Below are 6,276 nucleotides of genomic sequence, written 5' to 3' on the forward strand. Positions count from 1 at the left end.
CAAGATTAAAATACCGGTATATGTAGTAATTTCCAGCTGCAATGAAAACACAAAGACTCCAACTAGGTGTTGAGAAAAGCTGATATACGTTTAATATATCTTTAGAAGGTTATCTTTGAGCACATTAAACACTAAACATTTGTGCCCGCTTTTTCCAAATAATGTCATGCACGCTTTATATTCAGCAAAACCATGCAGTTTGACAAAATTAATGCAAATTAATTCAGAGACAATACATCAACTGCATATGTTTTGTTTACAGTCTATCTATAAAGGCCACAAAAATCAGTTAAATCTCATGCCAATGCTTCTCCGTATGCAAATTAGTGAAAACTTAACAATTGTTTTGCGCCATGGATAACACCGATGACTGTTGAAGTGATGCCAATGTATTCGTGGCTGCGTTGAGAATCTTAAGTTTTAACAGAATTGTGAGACAAGTATATCTCGGCGACAACCGATAGTCACGCCATCCCTACCAAACCATGACCTCTACATTGTGCATACCAGCATCCTTCCGCTCTCACGTCAAAGCTAAATGACAGTAATTCCAACCTACATTAATTCTAGTGAACTTTATTATTTTATATATACGAATCACATTAGACAACATTGACAAACACTAAATATATAATTATTTGATGCCAACAACACATTTGACATCATAACATGTCAGCTCTAATAGCAAAACCTGTTTATACAAAAGACATTTATCTTTGCTTGCTCGTTGCCTTTGTCTCTGTGTGTCTGGAACAAAAATTAGTTTTGTAATGTTATTGTTTCTTTTTGTATCTTGTGTTTGGCTCATGTCATACATAGCTTGCCTATATAAGAAAATGATACTCTTTCATATGTGTCAGTCATTTCAGTCAGTTTTTTTACTTGCCTCGTCTGTGTGTGACATTATAGCAAATAGACTCTGTGAGTTTGAACCTTGTCTCGTATTACTACAGCAGCAAATCAATACAACAAAGGGGGCTACTAGGAAAAGCCTCCCTTAGAATAGCGGAGTTGAAATAATGCGCTATTACAGAATCAAAATATTTAAATGAAATATGCCTTCAGGTAAATATGCCAACTAATATTTGTATCAGCCTCTCATAAATATTCCTTGTTTTTTATCTGCGGTGTCAGACTTTTCAAGTTACTTATCAAATTGCAACTGATCCATTCTTTTTATCTCAAGACTCACAAAGTAATTTTTAGCTTCTCTAAGTAAATTGAATCTTTACCGGTCTGTTTGTCTCCATCGCTTAATGCAATATAAGAGACATGAAGTCAGTGACACCAAACGGCTCAACTGTAATATCTACTCATCCTTGACCCACATTTCTCCCACATGTTCCAGCAACCTCTTATTAAAATGCTTATGAGAACATAAGTCAATTTTTAACATTTTTATACATAATTAGGTAAAACATATTTTAAAATTTTTACAACCAGGTGCCAAGCAATATATATAATAAATATATAAATATATAATAAATCGCAATGATTGCGCATTAAATACAGGTATAAGGAGCCAATATTTCCATTAAATAGGTTATAGCTGACTGGTGAGGGCTGGGCTGGTAATAACACATAATTTTACTGTCAGATAAAAATTCTTAAACTGAAATTAAGTTAATCACCTTCTGATAAGTAAATGCACTGGGCCATTTGCGGAACCATTTACATCCTTATGCTGATGGTCTCACTCACTTTCATATGCTAGTGCAATTCAAGTATAACGGCTTTATTTATTAGGCCAAGGCAATATCATGGATACTTGTAGCCAAAAAATCTAGCTTTTTCTTTAGTGTATGTTTTATTGCTGTGTTAGCTGTTTGTAACCAGTTCACACTGACATTGCTATCTGTTCACACTGATATTGCTATCTGTTCACACTGACACTGCTATCTGTTCACACTGACACTGCTATCTGTTCACACTGACATTGCTATCTGTTCACACTGACATTGCTATCTGTTCACTCTGACATCGCTATCTGTTCACACTGACATCGCTATCTGTTCACACTGACATCGCTATCTGTTCACACTGACATTGCTCTACTCTTCATGTTGATGAACTAGGATATGTTCTCTATGCACACTCTATGCACACTCTGTTCCTTCTTTAAAAATCAATAGACTAGTAGATCTCAGAGATATAAAATATATTTCTGGTTTTGTGCTTATATAGATGACTGCATTCATTGAGGAGAATCTTGTTCAGGCTATCAATGCTGACAGCAATTGAAACACGTATTTAATGTAGACAAACATAGATACATCATCAGTAAACTTTGTGAACACTTTTAAAAATGAAGGGGTCAGGTACAAGTAAACAAGGTGACATATGACCATGGTGACTCGTACACAAAGCTACAGATAACCATGGTGACTGGTAAACGAAGCTACAGATAATTATGGTGACTTGTAAACACAGCTACAGATAACCATGGTGACTGGTAAACGAAGCTACAGATAATTATGGTGACTTGTAAACACAGCTACAGATAATTATGGTGACTTGTAAACAGGCTACAGATAACCATGGTGACTCGTAAACAAAGCTACAGATAATTATGGTGACTTGTAAACAGGCTACAGATAACCATGGTGACTCGTAAACAAGGCTGCAGCTAATGAAGGTGACTTGTAAATGAGGTCACTAAGATTTAGAAAAAAAATTGATTGAATTTACTCTTCCCATAGATTTTATGCAAAATATCCTAAAGCTCTGATTGAATGAGTCAGCAAAGGTTGGCACATTAGCACATTTTGAGTAAGCAAAATTACTTAGCAACGTTTCCAATCGGCTAGAGTTTGCATGGCAACATTTCTTAAGGGATCATTTTTCACAAAGGAATTGTCTGCAAGACTCAAATTATTGATTGGTAAAAGCAATTCAAATATCAAATAGTGATTCCACCAGAGCCAACAAAACCCCTTTAATAACTACATGCACATTGCTAGTTCTATTATTATCAACTGCTTTTCAACATAACTTTAGGAAAATAACAAATCATCAATTCTGATTATAACTAATTTCATTTTCATTAGTTGTCAGTTTAAACATTTACTTCTAACAAATGTATTATTCAGTTGTTTTCAAAAGAAAACTTAATTTAAAGATGTTACATAAAAACTAAGACCAGTTGTTGGGCATACGGTTATCTCTCTTAAGTTTTTAAAATATTTATGTACTTCCTGTGTGAAGCAGCTGTTGGATACAGCTGTAATTACTTGATGAAAGAGCTGTGCATTGCACTTGTGCTTTTATAAATGAATAGTGAAGTAGAGCTGCGTTTCATCAGTGTCTGAATGCAAAAGGTGGTTTGCATATGTCATGGGTGCTGGCAAGCTCTACAGGTGTCCAAACATTAATTTTTAATCACTATTTGACAGATTAGCATACTAGCGCAATAGGCATGTGAAAGTCTCTCACGCGAAGCTTTTGGTTAAGCCCTGGTGCCCTGTTGGAACAATTCCAAACATCCATGAACAAAACGACCAACTCATGTCTATAAGTCTGGCATCCTCTTCAATTATCAAAACTATGATGTGTTTGGCTTAAATTATGCAGGTATGCAGATACATAATCCGTTATACAACTCTTTGCATTCTATGTTCAAAGTTTTTTGGCACACTCCAAGTTCATAACAATTGTTAGGTTGCATCTTGTTACATGACATTGTTTTCAATAGTGCCAAATTGGAAATAGATATTTGGTAGCGCGGAAGGATGTGTAAGTTGTCCGCTCTAACAACTTGAAGGAGCTGTACCATGACAGTAAACCACTCATTTAGCATTAATAATGAATAGAGGTGAGAAAGCTGTGAAGCGGCGAAGGATAAACAACTTTGTAATATTTAATAGCAGAAATATCCACAAAGTTAGAAATCCACAATGGTGTCAAACCTTTGGGAATAAGATGTCATAGTTGCGCACTTCTATAACAAAGGACTAATTTACAGCCATTATCATATGGAAGTTGTGTAATAAGTCAGTCATACATGAATGTGAGGAGTGGAAGAAGAGCCGACAATTTCTAAGAATGGAAAACAAAACCAGGAGTAATTAAAAAAAATGAAGATAACAGAAAAGGCTTTTATAAGTGTGGTGAGTGAAGTTTTTTGAGACAACATACTGTAGATTGGATCAATTAATAAACTCAAGGATGATGGCGCCATACCAGTTCAATGCGCTCAGCTACTCTAACTAGCAACCATTATTATTAATCCTAGGAATTGGTGCTGCTTTACGTGTTTTATTCATGATGATGTCATAAGCAACTATGTTGCGTTTTTAATTGAGGTTTGTCTGAAACTTATTCATGAAGCATATGTAATATTAGAAACATTGTACCTTTCTCTTTTTCAGGATATGTAAAAAGAGTTAGTTTCATGACAAAAAAAACGTTGACCAAGACAAGTATTGCCGGTTAGGACAGCTATGGAATATTTACTCATATTTATTATTTGCTTGTTGGTTTAGTTGATGCATTTTTATGAAAGAATCAATTTGCCAATATCCGGTAGAGATAATCTAGAATATATCCGGTAGAGATAATCTTCAGGATGACACACTGTAATCAGAAGAATGAAATTCTATCATCAGGATCGCAGAGTAACTCAAGATCTTGTGAAATGGCTTACTTAGTTTAAGTACTTTCTCCCATAATTTTAAGCCTGATTTATATCACTTAGGTATGTCTTGGCTCATAGTAACTTTGCTCTCCTATCCAAAAAAGATAACTTCTCTTTGAAACAAAAGCTATATTAGTTACGGTTACTACCAACAACAAGTGGTTCAGAAACTCAGGTTAAAAGTGGATATGCACAATAAATCTAATATTAATTGAGTAACCGGAATGCTCTTAAAACAAAAATCCTGCCATTATTTATTCTTGTGCTGGTGTTTATGCGATATCTTCTTTAAACAGGTTGTAACTTTTAAAGTAGTCATAAAATATTGGCAAGAAGTTTTTAGGTGTGACCGCCAAGCCTATTGCGGGTTCCAAGAAATGCAGTTGACGTTTTGTGACATGACCCGAGACATTTTGTAATATCATAACCTGTGACATTTTTGTCACAGGCGAAGTTTAATTATTATCATAAAAGCATCCTTCTTGAGTTCTATAATTCATTTGAGGTACTTTTTCTTCTGACGGCAAAACAGGAGGAAACTTTTAGGAATAATAGATGTCTTGAGAACTAGGCTGACAATGGTAGAGAAAAGTCTAGATTAGCTGTGTAGTGTGTATGGCATGGGAAGGCACTAAAGTTTTGGTTGTATTCCGCTGCAAAGTAGAGTTGAGGTATTGCAAAAGACAAAGACCCATCCAACATGATGTCTTTAAATATTTTGAAGAGTTCTGAACTCGTGTATGAAATGAGAAAGTATCCTCCATTAAAATATCTCTTTAATTAATTTGCAAAATATTAATACCGAAGAAGAGATGAACCGGCAACTAGGAAAAATATGACACTAAAGTTTTACATACATAGGTGCAAATTTCTGCTCGGAAGAGCTATACCTCCTTAGCATTTAGGTTTGGACACTTTTAGTGACACCCGAAAGGTTTTTTTGAAAACTGATCACGCGCTAAGATCGCTAGCCTCTAACCTAACAAGAGCACACTAATACTGTCGAAAACACTTCGTCCGATGGTGAATACCTTTATTCTATATATTCAACACGTCAGTAATGACTTTGGATAAAAATGACCAGTTTGACTTGAAATATACAATAATTTTGCAATAATAACTGATAGATAAATTGGCGTGTTAAGATATCGACGGACAAATAAACTAGAAATTATGCAAAAACCTTTGTTTGCGAGTGTGAGGGCCACCTGTCAGCGAGAACAATAGATAACTAGAAAGCTCGTCAGTGCCACATGAAAGCTTGGCAATCCATTTCATCCAGCTACCATCTCTTTGTAAAAATACTTAGCGAGGAGATTAACCAAGCCGCCGAAGTAGAATTATCCTGGGAAGTGCTCCATAGAATGTTTAAAGTATCATCAATCATAACTTCAGCAATATTTCGTACTTGCCAGTCCATGACTAGGAACTTGCCTGCTTTACAAATGCAATAAATGTAGTTGCGAGTAAGTGTTTACCCCATACTATCATTAAACTATCAAGACCTATGTAAAAACTGCTATATTTGATTTGATTTTGATTTGATTTTTATTGCGTAATAATAACATGACAATATGAGTAAAAAAATACACAGAGTAGCAATAGGACATGCCAGATAGCCAGAGGCTAGAGTCAAGGCAGCC

Source organism: Watersipora subatra, chromosome 1 (assembly GCF_963576615.1).
Source record: "Watersipora subatra chromosome 1, tzWatSuba1.1, whole genome shotgun sequence".
Taxonomy (NCBI): Eukaryota; Metazoa; Bryozoa; class Gymnolaemata; order Cheilostomatida; family Watersiporidae; genus Watersipora; species Watersipora subatra.